Source organism: Mycteria americana, chromosome 4, assembly GCF_035582795.1.
Source record: "Mycteria americana isolate JAX WOST 10 ecotype Jacksonville Zoo and Gardens chromosome 4, USCA_MyAme_1.0, whole genome shotgun sequence".
NCBI classification, from domain to species: domain Eukaryota; kingdom Metazoa; phylum Chordata; class Aves; order Ciconiiformes; family Ciconiidae; genus Mycteria; species Mycteria americana.
Genome location: NC_134368.1, coordinates 50,640,265 through 50,653,071, shown reverse-complemented (window position 1 = coordinate 50,653,071; position 12,807 = coordinate 50,640,265). Strand labels below are relative to the sequence as shown.

Below are 12,807 nucleotides of genomic sequence, written 5' to 3'. Positions count from 1 at the left end.
CCCTTCCAACACAAACACTAGACAGCAGCTAATGAAGCTAGTAAAGGCAACCTTCAAAACATGAGTGACTCTTCAGGCAATAGCTAGTAGACCTGTGGAATTTGTTGCGAAAGGATGCACTGGAGATGAAAAATTTACATGGGTTGAAGGAGAAATTGGACAAGTTCACAGAACAGAAATAATTCAAGAGTTTCTGAATAAGCAGAAACAATCTCTGGCTCAGAGATTCCGTGAGCTGAAAGCAGGTGGAGAGCAAGCACAAAAAGAAAACTATCTGACACACACCTTGTCCTCAATGTTCCCCATGCATCCACTTACAGATGTTTTTGAGATGGGTCATGTGAAGAATTAGGGAACTTCTGGGTTCCTGTACACAATGTTCTGTTTTATGGCTGCTATCAGATACAGGATACTAGGCTAGAAAGAACATCAGTGTGATCCAGTGGGGCAATTCTTCTGTTTTAAAATTATTTAATACACACATTTTAAAAACAGAACATTCCAATTAAAATATAGAAAAAGTATTTTAACATTTGGATCCCCCTCCCAAAACTGCCAGCTTGATAAAATACATTAAATTCAAATGTTTTAATGAGCTTGACCTTTCATTCAAAATATTAGTTAAAAAGTTATTACAGCTCTACTGGAATAACATTACTGATTATTCTCCACCAAAACATCTACAGCAGTTTCATAGCTTTGCCTCCTATACACATGTCCTGGTTTTGGCTGGGATAGAGTTAATTTTCTTCCTAGTAGCTGGCATAGTGCTGTGCTTTGGATTTAGGATGAGAATAATGTCGATAACACAGGGATGTTTTAGTTGTGGCTGAGCAGTGCTTACACAGAGTCAAGGCCTTTTCAGCTTCTCACCCCACCCCACCAGCGAGGAGGCTGGGGGTGCACAAGAAGCCGGGAGGGGACACGGCTGGGACAGCTGACCCCAACTGGCCAAAGGGATATTCCACACCATATGGCATCATGCTGAACAAAAACACTGGGGGGAGTTGGCTGGGAGGGTGCAGCCACTGCTCGGGAACTGGCTGGGCATCGGTCAGCAGGTGGTGAGCAATTGCATTGTGCATCACTTGGTTTGTATATTCTTTTATCATTATTATTATTTTCCCTTCCTTTTCTGTCCTATTAAACTGTCTTTATCTCAACCCACAAGTTTTACCTTTTTTCCAATTCTCTCCCCCATCCCACTCGGGGGGAGTGAGCGAGCGGCTGTGTGGTGTTTAGCTGCCTGCTGGGTTAAACCACGACAGTCCTTTTGGTGCGCAACATGGGGCTCGAAGGGTTGAGATAACAACAGATCTGACCAGAGCACATTAAAACAAATTTGTTATAAGCATTCATTACATTAGGTTAATGGTCGCTGGTTGCAATGTTGATTAATTTGCTCTCAGAGTTGTTGTGCTTGTTCTCAGAGTTGTGTTCTGTAACATCTTACTTGCCGTATATGTTCCCTGTTGTGTTGTTTATCACCTCTGGGGGCTGAATTAAGGTTATCATGTTGCTGTACTGGGTAACACCGGCTTATGATATGATAAAATTACTGGTCATGAGACTAATCTTGTATTTGTACTAAGAATTGCTGTCATCTCCATACTTCGGGAACCATCTCTCGGAAACTATTAATAATTACATTCTTTACCTTTTCTCCTCAGAGCGCCAATTTATGGGGGAGACAAGGTGGGACACTTTCCCCCGCTCCTTCACCTTCCCCTTCTCCTCCAGGCTAGTTACAGTAGCTCTTGAGAATTTTGAATACCCTTGGGATGTTCAAACCAGCATGTTCCTATTGCTATGTCTCCTGAATGTGTTTCAGGTCTTCTTTAAACAACCATTTAAGAATACCACCCAGAGATCTGCCCGAGGCTGGATAGTTACAGGTGGCAGGGTGTGTGGGATAGTATGGGCAAGCACCTAGGACAGTGGGCACGTCCACTGTTTTGAAACTTCACCCCTGAACAACTGCAGAATCCTGAAAAACTAGTAAATTACTTGGAAAAAGTATGTTGTCACCCTGGCAATTCCGGAGAAACACAAATGACTACAATGTGCTGGGGCCTGGGCCATGCCTACAGAGCTCTGTTCAACACTATTGAGTACTCTCAAGTGGAAGAGAAGGTCTCTGGATCTGATGACAAAACAACAGGCACTGCAGCTACTCCAGCCCCAGGTGACAGGCGCTGTGGCTACTCCAACCCTGGTGACAGGCACTGCGGCTGAACCAGAGAACCAACCCATGCCAGTATCAGTCGCCCCTATACACAAGAAGAAATACTGGATGTGAAAGTCAGTTCATTTAGTAAGGGAAGAAACTTCTACTAAGAAGGGGAAGAACTGGATGAGGCAGGCTACTCCAAAGCAGGGCCATCATGAGAAGAGGAAGAAGAGGTGGAACTCATAAATTAGGCAGTAACTACCTGATCCCTATCCCTGAGTGAGCTACGAGATATGCGAAAGGATTTCAGCTTTCGTCCAGGCGAGCACGTTGTCACCTTGCTGCTCCGATGCTGGGATAACAGGGCCAGTAGCCTGGAATTAGAAGGTAGGGAAGCCAAGCAACTGGGATCCCTTTCTAGGGAAGGGAGCATTGACAAAGCGATTGGAAAAGGGGCACAAGTCCTCAGCCTCTGGAGGCGACTCCTGTCAGGCATGTGTAAGGGACGAGCCCCAAATGTCTGTACTGTGAGCCCAGAGAGACATAATGGATGATGCCCCAAGAGACAAAATGGAAGCCACAAGGAGTGGCGCAGTGTCACTTCTCTTGGCTTGACAGGCTAACTCGGAATTAAATGAACTGTACTTGGACTCAAATAGAATCTATAGCCCATATAGATTGTATTCAAGGGGAATTATTCTTGTATTTTCTTATATTATTGGGATCAATAGTATTGCTAACATATCTTTGTAGATATACTTATTTCTTTGAGTACATAAACATACAAAGATGTGTTATTACAATGTACTTGCAAGTGTTGCTTACCATTAGTTAAACAATCTAGGGAGAAAATGAGACTTATTCTTAGATAGTCTCAAAGGGGGGAATTGATATCCGAAATCTGAGATTTATGGGTTGAATAGTTGGCTTGTATAGGCTTAACTAACTCGCGTACTTGCTAATCGGTCAAAGGGGAACATGCAGGCCTTGTTAATCACTAACCTTCAAAGAAGAAACTATTAAAGTAGCACTGTAGCTTTAAGTTGAAATAAGAGAAATGTAGACCAATAGAAAACTGCTTTGTGTAATTACTTATGCATATGTATAACTAGACCGTATAAATATTGTACCTGCATGACTGAACTTTGTGCTAGCTTTGTGGAATGACCACCTAGCACCCATCTCTGTGCAGACATGAAATGAAATGCCTCTGCCCTGTGTGTATATTGGCATCTGGCACACTGGGTAAATGTCGTCACGCTTGTGGCATAACAGTTTTGGCGACCCAGATGGGACTGCACCGACAGCCTTGCCTGGTTCATCTTGCTGCATCTGATGGGGAGAAGAGAACTGAGTGGACTCCAGCGCGCACTGATCGGGGACTCCTTCATCTCCTGTCCTGCAGGCAGGTGGTAAGCGACACAACAGTGCAACGCTACTAAAAAGAGGTGTCTGAACCACTCCTGAGGCCAGAAAGAGAGAAGGTTCCAGAAGCCCGGGGCTGGGGCCAATAAACAGGGCCATGCAGAGGGGCTCGGGGGCTTCTATACTGAATACCCCCGTTGGCAGGACCAACGCTGGATCCAGGACTGGTGATATTTCTACCCCAATCTCTTTCTCTCTTTCCCTCTTTATCTTTCTCTCCCCCTTTCCTCGCAGGGTTTGTTAACAAAAGGCCTACCTTACTTTCAGCAAAGCCGCACAGCTCAGGCCAATATAATTGTGCGATAACCAACAGTTATAGAATAGTGTTCATATAGGAGTTTCTCGTTCTTAGTAAAGTTGATGTTTGTTTATGGACCTTGAGTGTCATTTCACCTTAATCCACACCAAAGGGATCTGCGAATCTGAGTCACTCCTGAGGGGGGTTGAGAGGGATCTGGCAGGCAGACGCTGACTCTGCTCTGTGGCTACCCTTATCATCCTCGTAACCCTTAGACATAAACCGTTGACCAAGTCTGAGACTAAGGCTGGATCCAGCCACACCTAGACTCCTCTCTGAGAAGGAGTTTAGAAAGAAAGGGGATCCTTTCTGAACCTCGTGACTCAATGGGAGGGCCACCTCTTCTCCCTTAGCCACACACCAGACTCACGTCCTTAACATGACACATTCGGCATCACGATTTTACTTCCCCCTCCCCACAGGTGGGACGTGACAGCATGAAGGAAAGGTATCCCTTCAAGGAAGATGTTATATGTCACCTAGGCAAGTGGACCACCATGGAGAGAGGTATCCAGTACCTGAGAGAATTAGCTGTGCTGGAGGTGATTTATGATGACCTGGACAACAAGCAGTTATCCAAAGATCCAGATGAAGTCAAGCGCACACGACCCACATGGTAGAAGTTTGTATGGAGCGCACCATCGTCGTGTGCCAACTCATTGGCAGTAATGACCTGGAAAGACAGAGAGGGACAAACGGTGGATGAATTGGCTGGCCAACTCCAGCAATATGAAGAAAGTCTCTCTTCCTCTCTGTGGACCTGCATCTCGGCTGTGGAGAAACTGTCCCAGGAGTTCCAGCAATTCAAAGATAATAGGTCCTACTCCCCACCTGTACAGACCAGTATCTCAGATATTAGGAGTAAGTGTTCCTCTGCTCAAGAGAGAAGATATAGTGGGTACACACCATGGGCCACCCTGTGGTTTTACCTGCGTGACCACAGAGAGGACACGAGGAAGTGGGATGGAAAACCTACCTCGACCCTAGAGACACGGGTACGTGAGTTACAAGGAAAAACAATCACAAAGGGGGTTCTTCCAGGAAAATTGCTGCTCCAGTCTGCAGTGGGCAGTTCCCCAGACAGAGTAGAAGGGCTGATCTTACTTCTGATCTTAATAAAGGGACTTCCGATTCACACTTACAGGAAATGAGTAGTGAATACTATGACCAGGACAAGAGGGGCCCTGCCTCCAGCCAAGTGGAGGAAAGGGACAACCAGGTTTACCAGACTGTGTGGATTCGATGGCCTGGCACATCAGACCCACAGGTGGACACCGGTGCACAGTGCACCCTAATGCCATCAAGCTATACAGGGGCAGAACCCATCTGCATTTCCGAAGTGGCAGGGGGATCCCAACAGCTGACTGTATTGGAGGCTGAAGTGAGCCTAACTGGGAATGAGTGGCAGAAGCACCCCACTGTGACTGGCCCAGAGGCTCCGTGCATCCTTGGCATAGACTGCCTCAGGAGAGGGGATTTCAAGGACCCAAAAGGGTACCGGTGGGCTTTTGGTATAGCTGCCTTGGAGACAGAGGAAATTAAACAGCTGTCTACCTTGCCGGGTCTCTCGGAGGACCCTTCTGTTGTGGGGTTGCTGAGGTGCCAATCGATACCACAGTGGTGCACCATCAGCAATATTGCACCAACTGAGACTACCCGATTCCCATCCATAAGCCGATTCATTGACTGGAGAGCCAAGGAGTGATCAGCACGACTCACTCACCCTTCAAAAGTCCCATATGGCCAGTGCGAAAGTCTAATGGAGAGTGGAGACTGACAGTAGACTATCACGGCCTGAATGAAGTCACACCACTCCTGAGTGCTGCCGTGCCAGACATGCTGGAACTTCAATATGAACCGGAGTCAAAGGCAGACAAATGGTATGCCACAATTGATATCGCTAATGCGTTCTTCTCAATCTCTTCGGCAGCACAGTGCAGGCCACAGTTTGCTTTCACTTGGAGGGGCATCCAGTACACCTGGAACTGATTGCCCCAGGGGTGGAAACACAGCCCTACCATTTGCCATGGACTGATCCAGACGGCACTGGAACAGGGTGAAGCTCTGAACACCTGCAATACATTGATGACATTATCGTGTGGGGCAATACAGCAGAAGTAGTTTTTGAGAAAGGGAAGAAAATAGTCCAAATCCTTCTGAAGGCTGGTTTTGCCATAAAACAAAGTAAGGTCAAGGAACCTGCACAGGAGATCCAGTTTTTAGGAATAAAATGGCAAGATCGAGGTCATCAGATTCTAACAGATGAGATCAACAAGATAGCAGCTATGTCTCCGCCAACTAGAAAAAAGGAAACACAAGCTTTCTTAGGAAACGTCACCCAGGAATCTTGGAAGTAATCATGGACTGGCCAGAAGGCAAAGATTTCAGAATATTGCCAGACGAGGAGGTGGCACGTGCTGAAGAGGCCCCACTGTATAATAAACTACCAGAAAATGAGAAGCAATACACCCTGTTCACTGATGGGTCCTGCCAGATTGGAGGAAAACATCAAAGGTGGAAGGCTGCTGTGTGGAGTCCTATATGACAAGTTGCAAAAACTGCTGAAGGAGAAGGTGAATCGAGTCAATTGGCAGAGATGAAAGCCATCCAGCTGGCTTTAGACATTGCTGATTGAGAAAAGTGGCCAGTGCTCTATCTCGATACTGACTCATGAATGGTGGCAAATGCCCTGTGGGGGTGGTTGCAGCAATGGAAGCAAAACAGCTGGCAGCGCAGAGGTAAACCCATCTGGGCTGCCGCATTGTGGCAAGACATTGCTGCCTGGGTAGAGAACCTGGTTGTAAAAGTAGGTCACGTAGATGCTCACATACCCAAGAGTCGGGAGACTGAAGAACATCAAAACAACCAGCAGGTGGATCAGGCTGCTAAGATTGAAGTGGCTCAGGTGGATCTGGACTGGCAACATAAGGGTGAATTATTTATAGCTTGGTGGGCCCATAACACCTCAGGCCATCAAGGAAGAGACGCAACATATAGACAGGCTCGTGATCGAGGGGTAGACTTGACCGTGGACACTACTGCACAGGTTATCTGTGAATGTGAAACATGTGCTGCAATCAAGCAAGCCAAGCGGTTAAAGCTTCTGTGGTATGGAGGACAATGGCTGACATATAAATATGGGGAGGCCTGGCAGACTGATTATATCGCACTCCCACAAACCCATCAAGGCAAGCGCCATGTGCTAACCATGGCAGAAGCAACCACCAGATGGCTGGAAACATATCCCATGCCCCATGCCACCAACCGGAACACTATCTTGGGCCTTGAAAAGCAAGTCTTATGGAGACATGGCACCCCAGAAAGAACTGAGTCAGACAATGGGACTCATTTCCAAAACCACTTCATGGATGCCTGGGCCAAAGAGCATGGCATTGAGTGGGCATATCACATCCCCTATCATGCACCAGCCTCCAGGAAAATCAAATGATACGATGGACCGTTAAAGACTACACCGAGAGCAATGGGTGGTGTGACATTCAAACATTGGGGCGGACATATAGCAAAAGCCAACTGGTTAGCCAACACTAGGGGATCTGTCAATCAAGCTGGCGCTGCCCAATCAAAACTTTTACATACTATAGAAGGGGGATAAAGTCCCTGTAGCACACATAAAAAATATGCTGGGGAAGACAGTCTGGGTTATTCCTGCCTCAGGCAAAGGCAAACCCATCTGTGTGACTGCTTTTGCTCAAGGACCTGGGTGCACTTGGTGGGTAATGCGGAAGGATAGGGAAGTCCGATGTGTACCTCAAGGGGATTTGATTTGGGGTGAAAATAGCCAATGATTTGAATTGTACAACATTAATTGCTATATAATACTGTATATCATCATTAGTATGGTTGCTATAGGCCATATCAACAGTACTACAGTAAGAATCACCCATATTAATGAAGAATGAATTTTGATGAAACCAAGCAAAGCGCAGTGATGACAGAACCAGACAAGCGCAGTGGTGATGGAACCACAACTGGCTTCAGCATGCAACAATCCAACACCACACACCATCTCTCCTGCCCTGAAAGACTATTAGGACACATGGAGCCCAAAGTCATGGACTAAATGAACTCAATGGACATTTTAGAGGGATGGCCCAGAGACCAAGGGAATGATATCTGTGTGTATATATCAAAAGACAGGAAAGGTGGTGGTGGTGATCAATTGGGATGTATCGGAAAGTGTGGGACCTGGGCATGACGTAGATGGTATAGAATAAGGGGTGGATATTGTCCTGGTTTCGGCTGGGATAGAGTTAATTTTCTTCCTAGTAGCTGGCATAGTGCTGTGCTTTGGATTTAGGATGAGAATAATGTCGATAACACAGGGATGTTTTAGTTGTGGCTGAGCAGTGCTTACACAGAGTCAAGGCCTTTTCTGCTCCTCACCCCACCCCACCAGCGAGGAGGCTGGGGGTGCACAAGAAGCCGGGAGGGGACACGGCTGGGACAGCTGACCCCAACTGACCAAAGGGATATTCCACACCACATGGCGTCATGCTGAACAAAAACACTGGGGGGAGTTGGCTGGGGGGGGGGCACGGCCACTGCTCAGGAACTGGCTGGGCATCGGTCAGCAGGTGGTAAGCAATTGCATTGTGCATCACTTGGCTTGTATTTTTTATCATTATTTCCCTTCCTTTTCTGTCCTATGAAACTGTCTTTATCTCAACCCATGAGTTTTACCTTTTTTCCAATACTCTCCCCCATCCCACTCGGGGGGAGTGAGCGAGCAGCTGTGTGGTGTTTAGCTGCCTGCTGGGTTAAACCACAACAACACTGTGTCTGCGCAAGCTCTTAGTGGGCAGCAGAACGGTCTACCACCAAACAGTCCTGGCTGCCATTTTTCTCCTCAGAAAAGCTAAATGACTCACTCTGCCCTGGGTTTGCAGGTTGTTTCCTTCCTGAAAAGGGACACAAAAAACAGCTGGAAGAACAAGTCACCTCTATACTCCTGTTTGTTCCTTCTCCACTGCACATCTTGCAGTGTTTCTGTCATCCGAATTCAAGACCTCCTAGATCCTAAATTCAAAGTCTAAGAAAGACTACCTGAGCACTCACGTTTCTCAGCTGCCAGCACTCCACTACACAATTTGGGGGTGTGGAAGAGAGCTAACAAACCTAAGCCATTAACATTTGGAGAAAGTCTGTTACTTTTGCATTTTCTCTTTTTATTAGCAGAAATCAGAACTGGGTTATGTCAGAGGAGTGAGAGAAAAAAAATAATTTGTAAATATTAAAAAATTACATTAACCTCCTACTAAAAATATCTAATACTAGAATGTGAGAAAACACAGTGCTTACCTACATGTAAAAGAGCCAGTAAATATAATTTAGCGTGTTACAAACAAACAAGTCTTTCATGCATCAGCAAGCTAGCTGAAACAATTGTTTAGAGAATACTATTGTAAAACATATGCAGGTTGATATCAGTGAATATACACAGCATGGTTTCTGGAAAGGAAACTATGCTTTTTTTAGGCTAGTAGAATTTTATAACAACAACAGTGAACTAAGGAGAAATTGCTGAAAAACTGACTTTCAAAAAGCCTCGCCCAAAGTCTCAAGAGACCATTAAGTAACATTAATCTTGGTGTTAGGGGAAAACACTATTTGTGATTAGATGCCAGCGACAAAGCTTCGAAAGAAAAAGCAGTAAGTGGTCTGTTAACTCGCAGAAAAGGGTTAACAGCAGAAGGCCAGGGCTCTGTACTAGAACTGTTTCACATATTCCCTAACAGTCCAGAAAGCAAAAAGTGGCAAAACTCACTCACATGAAAATTATTAAGGTTAAGACAAGAGAAGGAACTGTAAGAACTTCAGATAGTCTAACCAACCTAGATAAAAAGGGAAATATATGATAGACAAAAGAACAATCGACAAGATACTGCATGTCAAGGTGAATATTCTACTCGCCAACTTTCTGGATTTTAACAACCAATTCAGAAAGAGACACATTCACTCTGGATAGTCCACTGAAGAATGATATTCAGTAAAAAAACCTGTTACGATGTATATAAAATGTTTTGGAGAATATTACAATTGGTACATTACAAATGGAATACAGCATTCCAAGTAGGCATTTTGTAAATATACAGCACTCCAAGTAGGCACACAATGTAAAAAATGATTTGAAATGCTAATTAAACTAAAACAGTTTCAAAAAAGGTGAAAGTTGACACCAGTCATCCTAAAGGGGATGCCAAAAAGCATCAGAAAGATCAGATATGTTAACTGTAACTGAGAGATGCAGAGTAATACACAGGAATAGGTATAGAAAAAAAACCTAAGAACTCTGAGTTCAGCTGGAGTTTTATAACAAGAATATGTTCCACTAAACTACAGGGTTAAAACATCATGAATAACATAAGACGTTACTATGAAATTCATGATTAATACGAGACAATACATTTCCATACAACAATTGCTCAGATCCCCAAACTTGGTTTAAAAAAAAAAAAAAAATCACTTAAACTACAAACCTAATGTACTTTTAAAAAGGATTACATGTTTTATTAAACAGCATAATAAGCTGTAACAACAATTAAGACTGATCTTGAAAAATAGCGAACTACTAGAAGTTTCATACGTGAAACTTTTTCAGTGGCACTATCCACCTTTCCAAAAAGTGATTCTGAAAAGAAAGGAAAGACAAAAAGATACATGTGATGAAATCCTAATATAATGAAACCCTAATTCTTTTCTGGAGATGCAACTAATAGGAAGAGAGAATAGCACAAAAGTTCAACTCTCAGCTCTACAATCAGTAGAATTCTTGAATATGAGTCTTTTTCCTCTTTGGCAGCAGCCAGCAAGCATACACATAGCTCTGCAATAGTCACAGCACATTCTGCCTTCAGCCCATCTAGCAAAGAAAAAAAAAGCTTGGTAGGTTATATGGAGAGTAGCACAGTAGTCAGACTGCAGGATCTGAACATATTGTGATAAAGGAGGTCACAGAAGATAGTAGGACAGTTATGAGGACTCTGTTACTGCAGTGGTGGGATACAGCAGCAGATACAAATCCACAGGAAACTAGGTTTTGTTCGCTCTGCTGCTCATAGAACAATTTGTTTCCCTTGTTTTTTACAGATTTGAATACTAATACTTCTGCACACTGTAGCTTTGATCACTGTGTTAAATGTAGCTCTACTGAATAAAAGGATTAGTTTGTCCAGATTGGCACAGCTATGACTGTGATATGAAGAGAACTCCAGGGAAAAACCTTTGAAGATTAAGCGCATGCTCAAGTTGTAGGTTGAATTGGCAGTAGTAGCTGAAAGGTGGTTTTTGTCATGCATATAGTTTACAGTACGACACATATGACAATACTTCTGCAGTTTAGTATATGGATTATAAGCATTTTTAGATGACTTAAATTTGTCTTGCTGTTAAAAGGGGCAATCCCACTCTCCCTTACCCAAAAGGCTAAGAAGTCTGGCAGCACTAGCACTCATGTTGGTTCACAACCAGCTGGATTTGAGAAGTGGACAGCACAACCACAAAAGCCAAAAAGGGAGGGGGAGGGCGGGGGGAGCAAAATCAGCCCTTTTGGTTGCAGCACATACTCCACACTGGCTTCAGCAGATCATCAAACCACAACCATGAGGTTTCAGGGCACAGTTAAGCTGATCTAATGGCCAGCCAGTGCAGAAATGATTCACTACCAGCTGTGCATCCCCTGTGCCAGCTCTAATGCACATCCCGTGTCACACTGAGCCAACTAAATTTGATTTTTAGTTCCCTTCTCACTTAAATTCAGGGAACTAAAAGGGTAGAAAACCAGCAGCACAAAATTAATTACCAAAAAGTCAGATTAAAACAACAGCTAGCACAGGAAGAGGTTGGGGGTGCGAGAACCTGGAACCATTCCTTTCAGCAGCAACTAAGCAGGTCAAATGCAATACTAAAGGACAACCCCATAAAGGACAAGTGAATATAACATCTCAGGAACCTTCAATCTTTGCAAAGTTTGAAAAGATTTTATGAAGGAAGGGTAAATTGTTTCAATTTTGAGTTTCTCTTTTTTAATCTTTGCCAGGTCGTGCCTAACCTACGCAATCAATTTTGTTCCCACCACACTGCAGTGTAAACAAACAATAGGAATGAGAAGGACCAAAACGTTAACATTTCTTTTGTGCCACCAAACAAGCTTTTGTTTTTCCAGTCATTCCCAGCACCCTTTCGAAAGGTTCCCACAGCCCATGTAAACAACACGCAAGCTGAGCGGTATGACTGTACGTACCTCCTACATAGGCAGCCAGCAACCGCAGCATGTAGCTCCCCTAACTAGACAGCCACACATCCACCCCATGGCATGGGACACCACCCACCTCTACCCTTCAAACAAAATACCCTGCCTGTGCTCCTGAGTCATACCAAGTGTTATCTAGTGCTCCTGCCAGGCACAGCCAAACATCAGTAAATGGCTGAGCTGAAGTTTGACCCTCAGTTATTCCAGAATCAGACCACTTCTTTTCTGTTGCATATCAGGAATTACTTGATTTCAAAATAGTCAAGCATAACGGTATTCAAAGGACAAATAACAGAACAACGTGCAAGATTTACCATGACAATCAGCTATAAAGCTGGGAATACAACACAAAACCTGAAATTAAGAAACAGCGTGTCCTGGAAACAAATCAAATATAACCATGAATGTCAAAGTTGTTTGGCTACAGCAAGCCATGTCTAAGAACCACCCTAGTTTTAGTGCACTCTCAGGTATGTAAAACTTTCAAAATTAAGTTAAACATCTACACATGCTAAGAAACTGCCATTATGGAGATAATCAGGATCGTTAACACAAACACACTTCTGTATTACAGGTTTGAAAAATGGAAAGTTCAGACACCTGTCTATTAGAGCCCACCTAAGATTAGGGGCCATGGAAGATATT

General features: G+C 44.2%; 1 protein-coding gene across 6 annotated transcripts in view; it reads right to left on the bottom strand.

The window, feature by feature from the left end:
* FBXW7 (F-box and WD repeat domain containing 7) overlaps window positions 1-12,807 on the bottom strand; it is a 196,339-nt gene that overhangs the window by 175,487 nt on the left and 8,045 nt on the right. For 2 of the 6 annotated variants that reach the window (XM_075500469.1, XM_075500471.1), the window contains exon 2: window positions 4,412-4,566. The exons of the other annotated variants lie outside the window; for them this stretch is intronic. The gene's annotated coding sequence lies outside the window, so the exon portion shown is untranslated. The remainder of the gene's footprint in view (window positions 1-4,411; window positions 4,567-12,807) is intronic. 6 annotated transcript variants of the gene reach the window in all.